The sequence below is a fragment of the Rhinoderma darwinii genome, chromosome 4 (assembly GCF_050947455.1).
Source record: "Rhinoderma darwinii isolate aRhiDar2 chromosome 4, aRhiDar2.hap1, whole genome shotgun sequence".
Classification (NCBI taxonomy): domain Eukaryota; kingdom Metazoa; phylum Chordata; class Amphibia; order Anura; family Rhinodermatidae; genus Rhinoderma; species Rhinoderma darwinii.
Window position 1 is genome coordinate 296,572,218 of NC_134690.1, and position 22,619 is coordinate 296,594,836.

Below are 22,619 nucleotides of genomic sequence, written 5' to 3' on the forward strand. Positions count from 1 at the left end.
ATTCGGAATGGTGCAGAGGCCAATATAGAAGAGATTATATATATATATATATATATATATATATATTCTTGCAGATAATACATTAGCAGCTCCAGAAGCATCAGGCGTACAGCATCCGCGCGCACCTACTGTGCATGCTCAAAGATAGAGTTAAAACCGAAAAGTTCGGTCAAATGGAACGCATATGACCAAAAGATCACTACTGCGCATGCGCACAAGTGGCACTTGGGTTCTGCGCATGCGCAAACAGTTATGCGGATGTGCGAGCTACGGCGCTAATCTCCTAAATATAGATATAATATTTAAATAGAATATATAGCACAAAAGGAGAGGAAAGGAGGAGGGGCTGCAAAATAGTTGCATGAGCAGTGCTGCATCCAATAGATGCAGCAGATAGCATGGATCCAGATGGCAAAAAAAAAAAAAAACTCACATTTATGTGACCCCAAATTCAAAACCACCATATATGGAATAGATAAGCAGGTGTAGTGTCAACTGTAGCTACACTCACCATCTAATCATGTCACTCTCAAAATTACTGGGGATAATGTCACCACCACTGGAGATTTCAAGTAAACCCACACCCATAACATCAAGGGATAGATGTATATTGAATACTGCCAGTATACACTTATTACTTGGTGGAGAGGAGCTCATCTTGCTTTTAATATGCATATGGGGAACAATTTAGATAGAGGGGAACCCTGCTATATATTTCACAGCAATTCTACAATTCAATATGTAAAGAATATAGAAAAAAGTCCGCTCCATACTCTGGAACGCAATTGAAGAGCCAATGTACATCTATTTTTACTTGAGACATTACGACTCAAATGGGCCTCTGCTACTTTCCAACAGTCATCCAATTGCTTCACAAAGAAGTGTTTATCTGAAAGATACAGAAGAGAAAAGAGTTAAAGAGGCTCTGTCACCAGATTTTGCAACCCCTATCTCCTATTGCAGCAGATCGGCGCTGCAATGTAGATAAGAGTAACGTTTTAGTTTTGGTTTTTTTAAACGAGCATTTTTGGCCAAGTTATGACCATTTTTATATTTATGTAGATGAGGCTTTCTAAAGTACAACTGGGCGTGTAATGTGTATGTACATCTGGGCGTTTTTACTTTTTACTAGCTGGGCGTTGTGAATATTAGTATCATCCACTTCTCTTCACAACGCCCAGCTTCTGGCAGTGCAGACACAGCGTGTTCTCGAGAGATCACGCTGTGACGTCACTGACTTCCTGCCCCAGGTCCTGCATCGTGTCGGACGAGCGAGGACACATCGGCACCAGAGGCTACAGTCGATTCTGCAGCAGCATCAGCGTTTGCAGGTAAGTAGCTACATTGACTTACCTGCAAACGCCGATGCTGCTGCAGAATCAAATGTAGCCTCTGGTGCCGATGTGTCCTCGCTCGTCCGACACGATGCAGGACCTGGGGCAGGAAGTGAGTGACGTCACAGCGTGATCTCTCGAGAACACGCTGTGTCTGCACTGCCAGAAGCTGGGCGTTGTGAAGAGAAGTGGATGATACTTGTATTCACAACGCCCAGCTAGTAAAAGAAGTAAAAACGCCCAGATGTACACACACAATACATGCCCAGTTGTACTTTAGAAAGCCTCATTTACATAAATATAAAAATGGTCATAACTCGGCCAAAAATGCTCGTTTTAAAAAAAACAAAAACGTTACTCTTATCTACATTGCAGCGCCGATCTGCTGCAATAAGAGATAGGGGTTGCAAAATCTGGTGACAGAGCCTCTTTAACCCCTTTAGGACGCAGCCTGTTTTGGCCTTGTGGCAAAGCCGATTTTTTCAAATCTGACATGTGTTATTTTATGTGGTAATAACTCCCGAATGCTTTTAACTATCCAAGTGATTCTGAGATTGTTTTCTCGTGACATATTGTACTTTATGATAGTGGAAAAATTTGGTCGATAAATTCAATATTTATTTATGAAAAACACCAAAATGTAGAGAAAATTTGCAAAAATGTGCATTTTTCTAAATTTAAATGTATCTGCTTGTAAAACAGATAATTATACCACACAAAATAGTCACTAGTTACCATTTCCCATATGTGTACTTTGTTTGCATTGTTTCTTGAACATCCTTTTATTTTTCTAGGACGTTACAAGGCTTAGAACTTTAGCAGCAATTTCTCACATTTTCAAGAAAATTTCAAAAGGCCATTTTTACAGGGGCCAGTTCAGTTCTGAAGTGGTTTTGAGGGCCTTATATATTAGAAAACCCCAATAAATCACCCCATTTTAAAAACTGTACCCCTCAAAGTATTCAAAACAGCATTCAGAAAGTATTTTAACCCTTTAGGCGTTTCACAGGAAATAAAGCAAGTAGAGGGGAAATTTACAAATTTCTCTGTTTTTTGCCAAAATTCATTTGTAATAAAAATAATTGTTTAACACTGAATGTTTTACCAGAGAAATACAACTCAATATTTATTGCCCAGGTCCTGCAGTTTTTAGGAATATCCCACATGTGGCCCTAGTGCGGTAATGGACCGAAACACCGGCCTCCGAGCCAAAGGGGCACCTAGTGGATTTTTGGGCCTGCTTATTTTTAGATTATATTTTAGGCACCATGTCGAGTTTGAAGAGGTCTTGTGGTGCCAAAACAGTGGAAACTCCCCAAAAGTGACCCCATTTTGGAAACAAGACCCCTCAAGGAATTTATCTAGGGGTATAGTTAGCACTTTGACCCCACAGGTATTTTGTTATATTTATTGGAGTTAGTCTGTGAAAATGAAAATCGACTTTATTTCTGAAATAAGACATTTTTAATATTTACAAGGAATAAAGACGAAAATTCACCCCAACATTTGTAAAGCATCTTCTCCCGATTACGGAAATACCCCATATGTGGTAATAAACTGCTGTTTGGACCCACGGCAGCGCTTAGAAGGGAGGGAGCGCCATTTGGATTTTGGAGCACAGATTTTGCTGGACTGGTTTTTAGTGCCATGCCGCGATTGCAACCCCCTGGAGGGAACAAAATAGTGGAAACACCCCAAAAGTGACCCCATTTTGGAAACTAGACCCCTCAAGGAATTTTTCTAGGGGTATAGTGAGCATTTATACCACACAGGTCTTTTGCAGAATTTAGTAGAATTAGGCCGTGAAAATGAATATAAACATTGTCCACTAAAATGTTGCATTTTTTCATTTTCACAAGGGATAAAGGAGAAAAAGTAGCCCTAAATTTCTAACGCAATCTCTCCCGAGTACGACCATACCCCACATGTGGTAATAAATTTTTTTAATAGAAATTAATTAACCTTTGCAGGACTGATCCTTTTTTGCTTTTCCATTTTAGTTTTTCACTCCCCGCCTTCCAAACACCATAACTTTTTTATTTTTCCATGAATTGAGCGGTGTGAGGGCTTATTTTTGGCAGGACGAGCTGTAGTTTTTATTGGTACCATATTTTGGTAGATGCAAATTTTTTATCACTTTTTATTACATTTTATTTAGAGCTTTGGTGGCCAAAAACAGTGATTTAGGCGTTTTAAATTCTTTATTTCTTACAGCGGTCATAATGCGCCATAAATGACAATTTACGATTATGGCGATACCATATGTATATAGTTTTTTTTATGTTTTGCAGCGTTTGCACAATAAAATCACTTCTTTATCATTTATTTTCTGTGTCACCAGATTCTGAGAGCCGTAACTTTATTTTTCAGTCAAAAAAGCGATGTAAGGGCTTGTTTTTTGCGGGACGGGTTGTAGTTTTTATTGGTACTATTTTCGGGTACATGCGACTTTTTGATCACTTTTATTCTATATTTTGGGAGGGGTGGTGACCAAAAAAATAGTGATTCTGGCATGGTTTTTAGTTTATTTTTTTTGCTGCGTTCACTGTGCAGTAAAAATAACATTATAGTTTTATAGATTGGGAGACTTATTATAGGAAAAAAAATATATCTTATTTTTACACTTTTGTAAAACATTATTAACTTTTTTTTTATTTTTTCTTTAGAGGCTGATCCTCATAGGCTTGCATACATGGCAGACCCGGGGGCCGTTGTCTGTCCCCCGGGTGCCATCACAAGCATCAGCAGCCCCCACAATTGCATGGGGGCTGCGGATGTGCTACAAACCCCCTAAGTGCGGAGATCGCAATCGAGCCCCGCATGTAACAGGTTAATTGCCGAAATCAGCGTCAATGAGCCTCTGATCGGCAACTAGTGGAGGGTCAGCTGTCAGGGACAGCTGACCTCCCGGTTCTCGATGCACACGGTCGCAGACACTGTCACAGACACTGTCGACAGTGTGCATCGCGAACGGCAGTGACGTCCTGTCACTCGGACAGGACGTCTATCAGGAGGCTGTTCCTGATAGGCTTCCGTACATGGCAGACACGGAGGCCATTACTTGGCCTCCGATCGCCATGCTAGCCATCTGCAAACCTGACGATTTCATCGTGAGGTCTGCCGATGAGCTAGAAACCCCTGAATGTGGTGATTGCAATCGATCACCGCAATCAAGGGGTTAATTGCCGAAATCAGCGGAAATAAGCCGCTGATCGGCATACAGTGGAGTGTCAGCTGTCAGGGACAGCTGGCCTCCCGGTTCCCGATGCATACTATTGCCGACAGGAACCACGCAGTAACTGTACGTCCCTGTGCCTTAAGACACTGGCCACATGGATGTACAGTTGCGTCCTGGTGCACCTAGGGGTTAATATACAGTATTTATAAGCACAAACAGTATAATTGGGTAAAAGTACATGCCGAAAAAAGTCCAAAGCTAGACCCTTAATTACACATGTACATAAACTAGCTATACCTTCAAGTTAACCCACCAACAGCAACCCCCAACCCCTAAGGCAAGTTACACCCACTGTTCTAAATATGTGGATCATATGGATATTCAACATTTAACCCCTTGGGAGACATAGTTTCCAACTTATATATCCACTCCAATTCCTTTCTTTTAAGGGACAACTCTTTCGCCACCACGTCTCATTGGGGGTACTGAATCTATGATTCTAAATTTTAATTGTGACATCCCATGTTTGCTTTCCAAAAAGTGTCTTGACACTGGTAAATCCCATCTCTTTGTATTAATATTGGATTTGTGATTCCTCATCCTGAGGGTCACTTTTGTTGTGGTCTCACCAACATAGTGAAGACCACAGGGGCAGCTCAACAGGTAAATAAATGATGTCTGACATGTAAAGAAACCTTTAATGTTCATTAATCTACTAGTTTGCGGATGATTAACGGTATTCCCCTTAATCATATTATTACAGATGTTACATCCTAGACATGGGTAACAACCCTGCTTCGGGGGAGCCAAAAAAGTTTGTCTCTTACAGTTTGACCGAATATCGACCTTAACTACACTATTTGTAATTGTTTTGCCCCTTCTATAGGCCATCCTAGGCCTGTCTTGGAACTCCACAATCTTAGGAAAAGCTCTACTCAATACATTCCAGTCCTTCCTCAGAATGTCACTAATCTTTGGATTGATCGTAAAGAAGGTTGAAATGAAGGGTATACAGACCTTCATTTTCTTAGTTACATTCCCACTTAAACGGTCATTTCTGTTCATCTGATATTTTTAGGATACCACCTATCAAATTTTGAGCACATTTGATCAAGCCGTGAGTATAGCTCGTCTTCTTGACTCACTATTCTTTTGACTCAATTGGCTAATTGGCTTTGTGGGAGGTGATCAAAATAGAGAGATTCTGGCGTTTACATTTGTGTTTTTTTACGGCGTACACCATGCAGGCAGGCCCCCAGGCAGCCATAGCAACCATCGACACCCCGCAATTGCATTTCGGGGGGTGCGATGAGCTGTTAGAGGGGGTCACCACCCTCTTACTAACTATTTAAATGCTGCGGTTGTTACTTTGAATTGTCGGCTGTTACATACAGCCGACACCCAGGTCGTATGGAGCGGGTTCACTATGTGAGCCTGTTCCATACATCCCCTACCCGACTTTGGCGTATGGATACGTCAAATGTCGGGAAGGGGTTAAGCACCTTAATCTGCGGACCACTTAACACATTTGTGAAATATTCACCACTAGATCTGAGGATTTCTCTTCCTGGTCTGGTATTGTCGGGCTCCACGTGCTGGAATGATCTTGCCTCTGGTTTTGCTGTGGTTCACCCTTCCCCCTATGTTTCTTACCGCCCCTGCGGGATCTCTTTCTCCTAAAGTTGGAGTAGTCATAGTGCCTCCTAAAAAAGGGTGTAGTGTACTGATCATCAGAAGATTTTGAGTCTGATGTATGGCACAGCTCCCTTGTGACGTCTTCTGGGTCTACTTTAATTTCTCCTAGGACCTCTAGAGTCAGAATTTTCCCCCTGCCAACAGTAGATTTTCCCCGTGGAATAGTCATCCAGGTCCCGCTGCTATTTTTGGCGTTTTGTTTTTTCAATATCGCCACAGAATTTCTGTAGATATAGGGTCATCTTATCCTTCAGGATTTGCAACTCTTGTATAGACACACACATTATTTATATATATATATATATATATATATATATATATATTAAGAGGGACAGGGTCTCTAGCCTGCATGTAATATTTAGTAAGGGGGTCTTTAGCCTGCATATAGTAAGGGGGATCCCCTAGTCTATAGCAAGGGGGAGGGGGGTCTCTAGCCTACATATAATGTATAGCAAGGTGGGGGGTCCTCTAGTCTGCATATGGTATATATTAAGAGGAGGGGGTCTCTAGCCTGCATATAATGTATAGTACAGCGGTGTCCTCTAATCTACATATACATATAGTATATAGTACTGCCTTCTAACTCTGAGGACTACTCTCCGAATACCATTCTCTTGAAGCTACGCACAAACTTACCCTCCGGGAATCTGCCCTGCATGATCTTTACAGGTCCACAATGAAATCCGTCAGCTGCTTGATTTCATACACAAACGGAACCAGCAACTCTGCTCGCGCTCCCATTATGAATGGTGCAATAAGTCAGGCAAAGTTCTGACTCGCGTACTTAGAGATCAGAAAGCTGCGCTAATTAGCCCTGCCATTAAACGACTCTCTGGCGACTTAACCCACTTAACTTCAGATGTTCTCCAGTCCTTCCAGGAATACTATTCTGGACTATACAATCTCCCCCCTGCATCTACCTCCGATCCAGGTTCACCCCTTTTTCGTTCATCATAGCAATATCTGATACAGCCCTACCTCAATTGCCAACTCTCACCCTAGAGGCACCATTTACTTCTGAGGAATTAAACGCACCAATTTCAGCCTATCCTGCAGGGAAAAGTCTAGGGCTTAATGGCTATACGGTTACATTTTATAAACTTTTGCATGACAAATTGGCCCCACTGCTTTTCTACTTTAACTGGTATTCCAATGTAACCCTGCTTCCTCCTCACTTTTGCACGCTCAGGTAATCGTGATTCCAAAAAAGGGTAAAGAACCCCATCCCTGCCCTAGTTATAGGCCAATCGCACTCATCAACACGGATGCTAAATTATATGCGATACTCATACCTATATGGCTTAGAGACCTTCTTGGAGACCTAGTACACCCGGACCGATCGGGATTTGCTCCCTCTAGGGAGGCTCATGAAAACACTTAAAACCTTCTCTGTTAGGGTATGTGCACACACACTAATTACGTCCGTAATTGACGGACGTATTTCGGCCGCAAGTCCCGGACCGAACACAGTGCAGGGAGCCGGGCTCCTAGCATCATACTTATGTACGATGCTAGGAGTCCCTGCCTCGCTGCAGGACCACTGTCACGTACTGAAAACATGATTACAGTACGGGACAGTTGTCCTGCAGCGAGGCAGAGACTCCTAGCATCGTACATAAGTATGATGCTAGGAGCCCGGCTCCCTGCACTGTGTTCGGTCCGGGACTTGCGGCCGAAATACGTCCGTCAATTACGGACGTAATTAGTGTGTGTGCACATACCCTTATCGATCATGTTAGAGCTACACGCCTCTCCTCAGGGGCGTAGCTAAAGGCTCATGGGCCCGGGTGCAAGAATTCAGCTTGGGCCCCCCTACCCCTCCCCAGCACCACCATCATCATCAGACCCCTGCGCGCTCCTATGCCCAGACGCCTTGCCCAACAGCCCCCATAGTATAATGCCCCCACACAGTTAATGCTCCCATAGCTGCCCCCACACAGTATAATGCCCCATAACGTATACTGCCCCCCCATAATAGCCCCATACTGTATAATGCTCCCCATATCAGCCCCCCATACAGTATAATGCCCCCCCCCCCCCGCAATATCAGCCCCCCCATACAGTATAATGCCGCCATATGTGCATAGTTACTTACCTATCCCCGTTCCCACGTCGAGTGGAGGATCCTTCGCCTCCTCCGGTGTGTACTATGTGTGACTCGGTGCAGGAAGGCGCGATGATGTCGCTACATCCCGCCTGCCTGCGTCGAGCCACTCACGGCACAGGGAATGCTGGATCAAGGAGATGTCAGCTCCTTGCTCCAGCATTGATTGGAACCGGGACCTCGGTGAGTGACTCACAAACCCCCAGGGGGACGCGACCTACAGTGTAGGGATGTCACGATACCAAAATTTGGACTTCGATACCGATACTTCGTTTACTTTGCCAACAGTAATAAAAATGTAAAAAAAGTTCTTCCATTTTATGATGTGAGGCACGAGGTGTGATGATGAATTTTGAATGTGCCTCACATTAATAGTAATTAACCTCATCATGTTTCTCAGTCATAATGGGTTAATGTGTAAGGTACATGATGGGGTTAATTGCTATTAATGTGAGGCACATGGAGGTTAAATTCATCATCGCACCTTGTGCCTCACAATTAGGCCCCATGCACACGACCGTAAATAACCTCCATTTACTTTCATTGAGCGCGGACACATTTCCGTAGCGCTACGGATGGGTGTCCGTGCCGTAGAAATGTTGCGAAAATTATGGAACATGTCCGTCCTTTTGCATTTTGCGGGCCGTTCTCCCACACTTTGTATGGGAGCACAGCCCAAAAATGCGGGTGGCAGTCGGCGGCCGGCAGTGCCCGCAATCGCGGGCCGTGATTGCGGGCACGGTCGTGTGAATGGGGCCTAAGTGATAGAAAGCAATTTTTATTTTTTTACAGAGTACACATCATAAATGATGCAAAAAAATTGTTGTGCAGGTTATTACGGCCGCGCCAATACCGATTATGTGTATGTTTTATGTATTGAGACTTATTTTAATGTTTATTATAAAAAAGGTGAATGTGTAATTTTTTTATTTAACATTACTTTGTTTGTATTTTATTTTTAAAACTTCAATGTACTGGCCTATAGCTATATGCCAGTACATTAGCCTGTGTACGGATAGTACACAGGCAGTTGTTAAGACATACCTCAGTATGCCCTAACAGGAAATATGGTAGGACAGCCCTGGGGTCCTTCAACAGACCCTGGGCTGTCTGCCCATATATGGTATGTCCCTTAATCGCGTCACAGGAATTCCCCGTGACGCGATCCAGGGGCATCCCCCCTTCTCATTTTCCCCTGAATGCTGCAGTCAGCTTTGATCACAGCATTCAGGAGAATAGCGGCGGAGATGAGAGGTTTCTCTGATCTCCGCCGTTATAGAGCGGGGCTGCAGCTGTGTAATACAGTCATTGCCCCGCTCCTGATATAAGTGCGCGCGCGGTCAGCATGAGGTGATGCGGCCGGCGCTGCACTAATGAGCGGCGGTTCAGGCCCTGGGGACAGAACATGGGGATGTTTTGAAGCGCGTCCACCATGTTCTGTCTTCAGTGCCGACGCTCATTAGTGCAGCGCCGGCCGCATCACATCATCCTGACGGCGCGCACATGTCAGGACTCAGGAGCGGGGCAGTGACTGTATTACACAGCCGCAGCCCCGCTCTCATACACTCGTGTACTATACTGTATTGTGCAGTTTGCGGTGGAGGAGGGGGGGGCTGTGATTTAACGCTCCCCCCCTCTCCACCGCATACAACACAATACATTACAAGGCATCACACACATTACATTACAATACATAACGTTACAACACAATACATTACATTACACTGCAGCTTACCTGGAGTCCTCCGCACCGACTCTTCTGCTCTGTCTGGAAGCAGTGTCACGTGACAACACGGTCACATGGTACACTAAGTGTACCATGTGACCGTAACCCAGAAGTGCCGGCTTCACGGCACAGAAGATTGTTAGAAAACATGCTGAATGGCAACGGGGGCCCGTGGGCCCCCCAGGCTTATGGGCCCGGTCGCAACTGCGACCGCTGCGACCCCTATAGCTACGCCACTGCCTCTCCTGTATGTTGCTCTCTCTTGATGCAGTGAAGGCCATTGACCAGGTAGACTCGGGCTTCTTATGGGCTGTCCTCACAAATCTGAGCTTGGGCTCAATTATGCTTCAAAGAATCCTTGCATGTTATAGGCAGCTCCAGGCATATAAATACAAGTTAATGGCTCACTCTCTCAATCCCTCACTATAGGCAATGGCACAAGGGAAGGCTGTTCTCTCGCCCTTATTTTATGTGCTGGTATAGGAACACCCCCTACAGGCTATAAGAGGTAGCATTGATGAACATGGTGTTCACATTGGTGTTCTACACCTCAAATGCTCTGCTTTTGCAGACTACCTCCTCCTTTATGTCACCCAACCACATATTTCCTTGCACTCCGTGATGGCGATTTTGTGAAACTTTAGTTCCTTTAGTAACGGTAAAATTAATTGCTCCAAAAGTGTGGCTTTTAATGTAACTTTAGACTCTGCTCTTATCTACCTCTTGCACCATTTTTTTTTTACTTTACTTGGCAAACCTAATTCTTTAAATATTTAACAGTGCACATCCCTTTGGACCCGTCACCCACTTACAAAATTAACTTTGCTCCCCTCCTGGGATGATTTCTAATTGACAAGGATTTCTCTTGGATTGGCCGGGTTAACATATTAAAAATGAACCCCCCTTTTGTATTTATTCCATGCCATACCTAACCTCCTTCCTAGGTCCTTTTTTCTCAAATTATTTTCTCATTTCATATGGGCTCGTTATCACGGAGGTTCCCAAACTTGCAGTTTTAATATGTAGTCTCATGAGTAGCCAGAATAGTTTCATCACATGGAAACTAGAATATGGCTCAGAATGGAAGCTTCACACTTCAATCACCCGCTTACAGCAAATCCATGGATGCGTCTGTTATGGACTATATCCCATCTCTCAGAATTGCCCCTTACTGCCCAAACCACACTGGCAATTTGTAAATGCTACTTGCCTAAAACCCATCTCTTTATAGCAGACGGCCCCATATCTCCTATCATGGGCAATTTAGATTTCCACCCAGGATAATCCAACTGCACATTACTCACTGTTTCATCGAATAAACTATTTTTCTTCCGCCATTTCATAAATGCTCTCTCATTGAAACCTTATACCAGGATTATCCCTGAGTCTGACTGCACTCTGGCTCTCATCATGCAATATAGTTATAGCTGCGACGGCGGACCGCCGCCGCTCACCTCCGTCGGAGGTCCGCGACTGCAGACTCCTGGCCACTTGCCAGCATCTCCCTCCTAGGAGAGGTCAGCTCGTGCAGCTGTCCTGCCCTGGACTGTCTGACAGGGTGCTCGCGTGAGCGCGCCCCTGGCCTTAGGGGGCCAGCGCACATGCTTACAAAATATTCCCTATCCAATTCCCAGATCACCCTGGACTATAAAAAGGGCTCCCCCTTTCATTGCTTGCCTCAGCATTGTTGTGGTCCACCCATATTAGTTCTTTAAAAAATCCCTTAGTTGTATCCTGCTCCCAATGTTCCCGTGCCCTGCTACCTGTATTCTGTATCCCGTGCTGTGTTTGTTCTTGTGACTTATCTAGAGTTGGAGTCGTGTTGTGCCACCTGCCATGCCTGCTGTCATACACCACAGCAGTCGTCATCTGCCACGCCAGGTATCATCCGCCACATCTAGCGCCACCTGCCACATCAAGCTCCATCCGTGCCAAAGCATCTACTACTGTCTGGACACTTACAGGTACCCTTGTGCTAGGACTTTGCATAGACTTTGTATAGACTGATTCGGCCAGCTGCCACTCTGTTACAGCAGAGTGGCCTACGGTGTCCACATACCCCAAGATTATAACAGTACACTCAGGCCATGGAACCCGCTGGTCAACCTAAGACTGTGTTTCAAGTGATAAAAACGCATGTGCGTAACCTGCGTGTATGCCAGGATCAGCTCCTACTCGCAGTATTATCAACCGTTTGGATTATCCTCCTGCTCCTCCTCTTGATGCTGTTGCTGTTCCACTACCTGTTTGTGCGCCAATGTCCACAAAAAGTCGAGAAACTCCAGCACCTAGGGTTGGTTGGAGAGACAACCCTAGGTGGAATGGTGCCAAACGCCAAATCATCTTCCAAATTATATATTCCTGTAACTATTGTCTCTGGAGAAAGATCGCACACCTCCTCTGCCTATCTGGATTCTGGAGCGGCTGCAAATTTTATCCAGCAGAATCTAGTGGATCGCCTGCAGCTACCCACGATTCCCCTGGAGAGAACTCTGGCTGTTGCCACTGTGAATGGTCTACCATTGCCCGATCCAATTGTGTCCAGCACTACAAGTCGGAGCTCTTCACTCAGACAGATTACCTTTCTTGCCTAAAGCTATCAACCCTATTCTGCTGGGCCTGCCTTGGCTTCATCTACATGCTCCGGTTCTCGACTGGAGTTTTGCAGAAGTCCTCCAATAGGTATCCAAGTGTCTTCATCGCTGCCACAGGTTCATCCTGTCTTGTCTCCACTGCCTCAGTCACTCTCCACTCTGCCCTCATTATGCCATTTTTGCGCATGTCTTTAGCAAGAAGGAAGCAGAGACCCTTACTCATTGCATCTATGATTGCCCTGTTGAATTGCTTCCTGACATCTCACCCCCTCGTGGACGAGCCTATCCTCTCTCTCTGCTGGAGACCCTGGCCATGTCTGCTTTGGTTAGGGAGAACTTTAAGAGAGGGTTCATACGGAAGTTTTCCTTCCCGGCTGGAGCCGGATTCTTCTTCGTGAAGAAGAAAGATGGTTCTCTTCGTCAATATATATCGACTACTGAGGTTTGAACATCACCAGGGGCGGATCATAATGAGGGCAATATGGGTAAGTGCCCAGGGCTCGAGACTGGAAGGGGGCCCAGTTCGCTCCGGTTCTCCCGTACCAACTGTTAAAATTACAGCCGGTTCAGAGAACCGGGCGAAGCGGGAACTTTCACCCAATTGTGTCCGCATACTTAGGACACAGATGCAATTGCTTACTTTAGCGCTGACGAGACATGCGACTACTCATTCCCTTCCTCCCATTCGGCGCTTTACTGATGACACAGTCAGAGCGATGATGTCATCACGCCAACTGCGACGTTATGCTGAACGACGCAGTCTGGTCTCTGACTAGTCCTGAGTCGCTGGAGGACAGCGCGAAAACGGGGTGAGGTGAGAATGTTGTTTTTTTTCCTGGGGACAATATTTACAGGGGAGACTGGGCAATATCGAACAGGGGTATTATCTGCAGAGGGAATTGTAACTGGCGCTATCTACAGGGGGCATTGTGACTGACCATCTACAAGGGGCATTATTTACAGAGTGCATTGTAACTGGGGCTAGCTACAGGGGGCATTGTTAGTGTGTGTGGTGTTTTACTTTACAGTGTTTGACACCATTTAAATCATGGACACAGTTTATGGTGCAAGTATATTCAGGGGCGTAGTGTATAGTACTATTATATTCAGGGGAACAGTGTATGGTACTATTGTATTTAGGGAGACAGTGTATGATACTATTATATTCAGGGGCACAGTGTAGGATATGATTATATTTAGGGACAGAGTATGGCACCATGAGAATTTTATCTTCGTTTATAGGTGCGGAAATGTTGGAAAAGTGAGGAGCCGAAGAGATCTGAGATGCAAACTGCAGAAATGGGCCATGCTCTCTGTACTGAACTGTATTTGTTCTGGGGCTGAATATATGTAATGAGTTTGTTTCTGGTGTTGTATATATGTACGGAGCTTAATTCTTGGGCTGTATATATGTATTCAGCTTGGTTCTTGGGCTGTATTTATTTACTGAGCTTTGTGCTGGTGCTGTATATTTGTACGGAGCTTGGTTTTGTGGCTGTATATATTTCTTAAAAAGGTAAAACTAGATGTTAAATATGTAAACAGTAAAAGCCATGGGGGAAATCTCACTTTTTTCCAATTCACACATTATATGGTACTTTAAATGGTACCAATAAAAACTACAACTCCTCCTGCAAAAATCCTTCACACACCACTCCATTGACGGAAAAAAAAAAAAAAAAAAGTTATGGCTCTAGGAAGGCAGCGAGTGAAAAATGAAAAAAATATATGGTTTGGACTTTAAGGGGTTAAACAGACACTGGTTCTTTAACCCCTTCCCGCTTCCCGCAAAGCGCCGTATATGTACGGCGCAGTGATGGTGCGGGCTCAGAAGCAGAGCCGGCACCATCACCGCGGGGTGACAGCTGTATTATACAGCCGACACCCTCCTGTAACTGCCAGGACCAGAGCTACTCTCCGATCCGGCAGATTAACCCCTCAGATGCTGCGCTCAATAGAGTGCAGCATCTGATAGGTTTTCACCCTACCGTCAACCCAGTGATGCAATCGCTGGGTTGCTGTGGCAATCAGACGCCAGAAAATGGCGTCAAAGTCTGCCTTGTACGGGAGCCGATGAGGACCCGCCTGCGGCGTGTCCTCATAGGCTTGCTGTCAGTGAATAACTGACAGCGCTAATACACTGCACTACGTACGTAGTGCAGTGTATTAGAGTAGCGATCGGGGCATCAGGCCCTCATGTCCCCTAGTGGGACAAGTCAGAAAAGTAAAAAAAAGATAATAAAAATGTGGTAAAACAATAAAAACACACACATTTCAAATAAAAATAAAGCTAAACTGACTTTTTTCCCATAGTAAGTGTTTTACTATGGGAAAAACCGTAAAAATTAAAAAAAAACTATACATAATTGGTATCACCGCGTCCGTAACGACCCAAACTACAAAACTATTATGTCATTTATCCCGCACGGTGAACGCCGTAAAAAAAAAACATGAAAAACAACACCAGAATCTTTGTTTTTAGGTCACATCTCCTTCCAAAAAAAATGCTATAAAAAGTGATCAAAAAGTCACATTTACTCCAAAATAGTACTAATAAGAAACGACAATCCGTGCCGCAAAAAATAATCCGACACCGCTTTGTGCACGCAAAAATTAATAAAGTTATGGGTCTTACAATATGTCGACACAGAAAACAAATGATTTTATAAAAAAGTGATTTTATTGTGCAAAAGCTGCAATACATTAAAAAAACTATATAAATTTGGTATCGCCGTAATCGTATCGACCCGCAGAATAAAGCTAACATGTAATTTAGGGCGTACTGTGGATGCCGAAAAACCCCAATAAAAAACTATTCCAGAATTGCTTGTTTTTGGTAATTTCCTTTACCAAAAAATGAAATAAAAAGTGATCAAAAAGTCGTATGTGTTCTAAAATGGTACCAATAAAATCTACAGCCCGTCTCGCAAAAAACAAGCCTGCACACCTGTCAATCAACTGAAAAACAAAAAAGTTACGGCACTAGTAATGCGGTGATGAAAAAACATCTCAATGCGCAGGCCGGAGGGGAACATTCCTTCAGTTTCAGGGCCATAGTATTTAGGAACTAGGAAAGGGAATTGACATAGCACATCCGCTGGAAGCGAGGGCGCCGTATTATACCAGCGCAAAACTTTCCCAGCAATATTTCCCAAACTACGAAGGAGAAAAAGTCCCCAAAAGGTGCAGAGCGTTACAAAAGGGGGATAAGAAAGAAAACCGTTTATCAGTGTGACACAGGCCAGCGCATAACGGATCGCTTCACAGCGTAACACACATCTATGGATAATTGTATTATTTACCCCATTATTATACCCTCTTATTATGCCCTGATGTTCTCCGCACAGATTACATATGCCACCACATTATAAACGGAAATAGCAGCAAAACGCAAACAAAACTACCAAGCAAAATCCATGCTCAAAATGGCGGTCTATTCCTTCTTAGCCCTACAGCGTGCCAAAACAGCAATTTATGGCCACAAGTAAGGCATTACCATACCCGGGAGAACCCGCTTAACAATTTATTGGGTAAGATTCTCTAGGGGCACAACATATTGTGCGATGAATAGGCAGATCAGTGGAAAAATTGCAATTTTCACTTTGCACAATCCACTGCGTATTCATTTCTGAAAAACACCTGTGGAGTCTAAATTCTCACTACACCCCTTGATAAATGCATTTAGGGTGTAGTTTCTAAAACAGGGTAACTTTTGTTTGGTACATCAGGGGATTTACAAATGCAACATGGCGTCCGCAAACCATTCCAGAAAAATCTACGCTCCAAAAGATAAATACCGCCCCTTTTCTTCTGAATGCTCCCATATACGTAAACAGCCTATTATAACCACATATGGGGTGTTACCGTACTCGGGAGAAATTACTTTACAAATGTTGGGGTGCTTTTTCTTCTCTATTCCTTTTAAAAATGAAAAATTTTGATCTAAAACTACATCTTGTTGGAAAAAAAAAATAGTTTTCATTTTCATGGCTTAATTCTAATTAATTCAGCAAAAAACCTTTGGGATCAAAATTTTCACTATAAACCTAGATGATTCCTCAGGGGGTGCAGTTTCCCAAAAGGAGTCAATTTTGGGGTGTTTCCACTGTACTAGTACTACAGGGGCTCAGCAAATGTGACATGGCGCCCAGAAATCATTCCAAAATCCAAATGGTGCTAGTTCCATTCTGAGCCCTACCGTGTGTCCAAACAGATGTTTGTGACCACATGTGGGGTATTGTTTTACTCGGGAGAAGTTGCTTTACTAATTTTATGGTGCCTTTTCTCCTTCAGTCCTTGTGGAAATGAAAAAAAAATACCTAAACCTACATTTTATTTGAAAAAAAAATGTAGATTTTCATTTTTACGGCCTACTTCCAATAAGTTCTGTAAAACACCTGTGGGGTCAAACTGCTCATTGTACCCCTAGATAATTTCCTCATGGGGTGTAGTTTCCAAAATCGGGTCACTTGTTGGGGGTTTCCACTCTTTTGTCCCCTCAGGGGCTTTGCAAATGCGACATGGCCTCCGCAAACCATTCCTGCTAAATTTGAGTTCCAAAAGCCAAATGGCGCTCTTTCCCTTCTCAGCCTCGCCGTGTCTCCAAACAGCCGTTTATTACTACATGTGGGGTATTGTATTACTCGGGAGAAATTGCTCTACAAATGTTGCGGTGCTTTTTCTACTTTAGTTCTTTTGGAAATGAAAAAAAAAAATTAGCTAAACCTACATTTTATTTGAAAACATTTAGATTTTCATTTTCATGGCCTAGTTCCAAACATTTTTGCAAAACAACTGGCTGGTCAAAATGCTTGCTACACCCCTAGATAAAGTCCTCGAGGGGTATAGTTTCCAAAATGGGGTCACTTGTGGGGGGTTTCCACTGTTTTGTCCCCTAGGGGGCTTTGCAAATGCGACATGGCCTCCGCAAACCATTCCTGCTAAATTTGAGCTCCAAGAGCCAAATGGCACTCTATCCATTCTATGCCCTGCCGTGTGTCCAAATAACCGTTTATTACCACATGTGGGGTATTGTTTTACTCGGGAGAAATTGCTCTACAAATGTTGCAGTGCTTTTTCTACTTTAGGTCTTTTGGAAATGAAAAAAAAATTGGCTAAACCTACATTTTATTTGAAAACATTTAGATTTTCATTTTCATGGCCTAGTTCCAAACATTTTTCCAAAAAAACTGGCCGGTCAAAATGCTTGCTACACCCCTAGATAAATTGCTCGAGGGGTGTAGTTTCCCAAATGTGGTCACTTTTGGGGGGTTTCCACTGTTTTAGTTCCACAAGACCTGTTCAAAGCGGACATGGTGCCTAAAATATATTCTAGTAAAAAGGAGACCCAAAATCCACCAGGTGCTCCTTTGCTTCTGAGGCCGGTGCTTCAGTCCAATAGTGCACTAGAGCCACATGTGGGATATTTCCTAAAACTGCAGAACCTGGGCAATAAATATTGAGTTGCATTTCTTGGGTAAAACAATCTGTGGTACAAAAAAAATGGATTCAAAATGAATTTCTGGAAAATAATGAACTTTGTAAATTTCACCTCTACTTTGCCTTAATTCCTGCGCAATGTCTAAAGGGTTAAGAAACTTTCTAAATGCTGTTTTGAATACTTTGAGGGGTGCAGTTTTTAAAATGGGGTGACATATTGGGGGTTTCTAATATCTAAGGACCTCAAAGCCACTTCACAACTGAACTGGCCCCTGTAAAAATAGCATTTTGACATTTTCTTGAAAATTTGAGAAATTGCTGCTAAAGTTCTAAGCCTTGTAACGTCCTAGAAAAATAAAATGATGTTCAAAAAACGATGCCAATCTAAAGTAGACATATGGGGGATGTTAGTTAGCAACATTTTTGTGTGGTATAACTGCCTGTCTTACAAGCAGATACATTTAAATTGAGAAAAATGCTAATTTTTCGCTACATTTTGGTGTTTTTCACAATTAAATACTGAATGTATCGGGCAAATTTTGCCAGTAAAATAAAGTCCAATGTGTCACGAGAAAACAATCTCAGAATCACTTGGATAGGTAAAAGCATTCCGGAGTTATTACCACATAAAGTGATACATGTCAGATTTGAAAAATGAGGCTCTGTCAGGAAGGTCAAAAGCGGCCAAAGAGGGAAGGGGGTTAAGGCAGAGGCGTAGCTAGGTTCTCCAGCACCCGGGGCAAAGATTCAGTTTGGCGCCACCCCCCCCCCCAACTTCTTTCCCGACATCTCCTTCCCCCTCGCCGTGTTTGTTTTCTCTACCAATCGACGTGTCATTTCTTTTTATGTAACGCGAGCATAAAATTATTTGTACATTTCACAAGCAATATGGTTCTATACACAACACCAGAACCAAGCTCGGTACATATATACAGCCCCAGAACAAATACAGCTCAATTTAGTGCAACCCCTGCCGTATAGGTTTGTACGGCGTAAAACTACAGCTCCCAGCATAGCCCGAACAATGGTAAGGATATGCTGGGAGATGCCGTTTCACAGAAATAAATCCTATCATAATCATACCACCCATCATCTCGCTGCAGATCATACAGTGACTACAGTGCCGATTAGAGGCAGAGTGAAAATTTACATTAAGTGACTCACCGGTGACGTCTCAGATTCTAGTTTTTTATGCAGTTTGCTGCTCAGATGTCTTCAGCTTCTCACTTTACCAACATTTCTACACCTATAAATAAAGATAAAGTTATTATACCACACACTACGCCCCTAAATATAATAGCGCCAAACACTGCACCTCTGATTATAATAGCACCATACACCGTGTCCCACACACACACTGTGCCCCCTGTAGATAGTGCCCCCATATAGACCACCCCTGTATATAGTGTCCCACAAATAACTCCCCCTATAGTGCTCTACAGATAGCCCACCCCTGTATATAGCCCCCTGTAGATATAGCCCACCCCTGTATATAGAGCTCCACATATAGTCCACCCCTGTATATAGTGTTTCACAGATAGCCCACCCCTGTATATAGCATATACAGGGGTGGGCTATCTGTGGAGCACTATATACAGGGGTGGACTATATGTACAAGGGGGCTATATACAACGGTGGGCTTTCTGTGGAGCCCTATAGGGGGGAGCTATTTGTGGGATACTATATACAGGGGTGGGCTATATCTACAGGGGGACTATATATACAGGGCTGGGATATACACAGGGGGCTATATATACAGGGGTGGGCTATACACAGGGGGGCTATATCTACAGAGGGGGGCTATATCTACAGGGGTGTGCTATATACAGGGGGAATATATCTACAGGGGGCTATATCTACAGGGCTGGGATATACACAGGGGGGCTATATATACAGGGGTGGGCTATACACAGGGGGGCTATATCTACAGAGGGGGGCTATATATCTACAGGGGGCTATATCTACAGGGCTCGGCTATATACAGGGCGACTATCTACAGGGGGGCTATATACAGGGGTGGGCTATCTATGGAGCACCATATACAGGGGTGCGCTATATCTACAGGGGGCTATAGATTATATAGCCCACCCCTGTATATGGTTCTCTATAGACAGCCCACTCCAGTATATAGCCCCCCTGTAGATATAGTCCCCCTGTATATAGCCCAGCCCTGTAGATATAGTCCCCCTGTAGATATAGTCCCCCTGTATATAGCCCCCCTGTAGATATAGTCCCCCTGTAGATATAGTCCCCCTGTAGATATAGTCCCCCTGTAGATATAGTCCCCCTGTAGATAGCCCAGCAGATAGTCCCCCTGTATATAGCCCAGCCCTGTAGATATAGTCCCCCTGTATATAGCCCAGCCCTGTAGATATAGTCCCCCTGTATATAGCCCACCTGAAGATATAGTCCCCCTGTATATAGCCCACCTGTAGATATAGTCCCCCTGTAGATAGACACCCCCCGTAGATAAAGTCCCCCCCCCCCCCCGCAGATACAGCCACACTTCTATTACAATTTAAAAAAATAAATAAAATTTCAAACTCACCTTATTCCCGTTCCCACGCCGTCCGGCAGCCATGGAGACCTGCTCTCTTCTGCGCAGGTCTCCAGGGGGTTGAACACAGCGTCTATGAAAGGCGCTGATTGGCTGGGCAGGATGACTTTCCCTGTCAGTCAGTCAGCGCCTTTCGACGGAAGCGTCACTGGTACAAAAGGTACCAGTCGCTTCATTCATGGAAAGGCGCTGAATGGCCGGGCACGGAACGTGCCCGGTCATTCATTGCTTCTAATTGTACCTGTGTCCTTGCGACACAGGTACAATTATAGTGCAGGAGGAGGGGGCGCTGGCGCCCCCTATGAACTGCGCCCGCGGCACATGCCCCGCTTGCCCCCCCTAGCTACGCCCCTGCTTTAAGGTTATATTCACGCACAGCAGAAACCACTAACAATTTAAATCTCCTGACCTCTTTAGTGTATCAACGTATTCTACTTTTTCTCTTATGTATGGCTCATTCTGCTATTACAGCAAATTCAAAACCGTGCCAGATCTGTGGCGACCTAAACAGAAATCTGCAAATCTATATGGTACAGAATCTTCAGAGTTCAGTCTACAGAGTTTGGGGGGGCAAGATTTGAAAAAGTGCCCGGGGCCCATGGTACCCTTAATCCGCCCCTGCAAACCACAGTAAAAAATAAATACCCTTTGCCGCTCGTCTCAGAACTCTTCGATAGGATTCGTGGGGCCAAGGTGTTCACAAAGCTGGATCTGCACGGGGCTTATAAACTTGAATCATATCCATAAAGGGGATGAGTGGAAAGCCACATTTATCACCCAAGACGGACACTACGAATGTCTCGTGATGCCTTTTGGACTGTGTAACGCCCCTGTCTTCCAGGAGTTCGTAAATGACATCTTCCGGGATCTGCTGTATGTCTGTGTGGTGGTCTATTTGGACGACATCCTGATCTACTCATCTGATTTGAGGACACATCGGAAGCATGTTCGACAAGTTCTGTAACGGTTAAGGGGGAATCACCTATATATTAAACTCGAGAAGTGTGTGTTCAAGATGCTCTCTCTGCCCTGCCTTGGCTACATTGTCTCTGACTATGGACTCAAGATGGATACAGAAAAGTTTAAGTCCGTATTAGAGTGGCCACGTCCACAGGGTCTTTTGGCTATACAGCAATTCTTGGGATTCGCACATTTCCACCGTGATTTTACTCCAAACTTCTCGTCTCTGACTGCTCCAATCTCTGCTCTCACCAAGAAGGGGGTGAACGCCAAGGTTTGGCCTCCAGAGGCAGAGGCATCATTTACCAACCTCAAGAGCTCCTTCACTTCAGCCTCAGTTCTCCATCAACCTGATGCATCTCGGCAGTTCTTCCTGAAGGTGGACGTGCCTTCCGTTGGTGCTGGAGCACTACTATATCAAAGAAACTCTCTGTGGCAAGTGGTCTTTTCAAAATGATTCTCTCCTGCAGAGCGCAACTATTCCATCAGGGATTGGAAGTTGGCCTAAAAGAGGGGAGGAGACACTTGCTGGAGGGTGCTATCCATCCTATTATTTATATAGATCACAAGAACCCCACGTACCTACAGTCGTCACAACGACTAAATCCTCACTAGCCAAATGGATTCGCTGTTCTTCGCCGGATTTCAATTCTTGCTTCACTTCCATCCTGCGGGCAACAATGTGAAGGCTGATGCTCTGTCTTACTCGTTTGAAACCAATGACTGAGGAAACTACTCACTATACCATAGATCCTTTTAGGATTATTGCCGCTAACACTCTACAAATTAGAGACATTCCTCCTGAAAAAACTTTTGTTCGTCTTGCAGGTAGGAAGAGAATTTGGGACACAACTCTAAACTGGCTGGGCACTCGTGTCCGTAAGACACAGGACTTGATAGCTCATTACTACTGGTGGCCCACTCTGCCTAGAGATGTTGCGGACTATGTCTCCTCATGTACAAACTGTGCCTCGAACAAGTCAACCCGCTCCAAACCTGCTGGTATGCTCCTTCCCCTGCCTGTCCCTGATG

The 22,619-nt window shown here is 44.3% G+C and overlaps 1 protein-coding gene across 4 annotated transcripts in view; it reads right to left on the reverse strand.

Moving 5' to 3' along the window:
• Window positions 1-22,619, reverse strand: part of KMO (kynurenine 3-monooxygenase) — a 339,922-nt gene that overhangs the window by 257,897 nt on the left and 59,406 nt on the right. Inside the window, exon 2 of one of the 4 annotated variants that reach the window (XM_075864354.1) lies at window positions 19,235-19,316. The exons of the other annotated variants lie outside the window; for them this stretch is intronic. The gene's annotated coding sequence lies outside the window, so the exon portion shown is untranslated. The remainder of the gene's footprint in view (window positions 1-19,234; window positions 19,317-22,619) is intronic. 4 annotated transcript variants of the gene reach the window in all.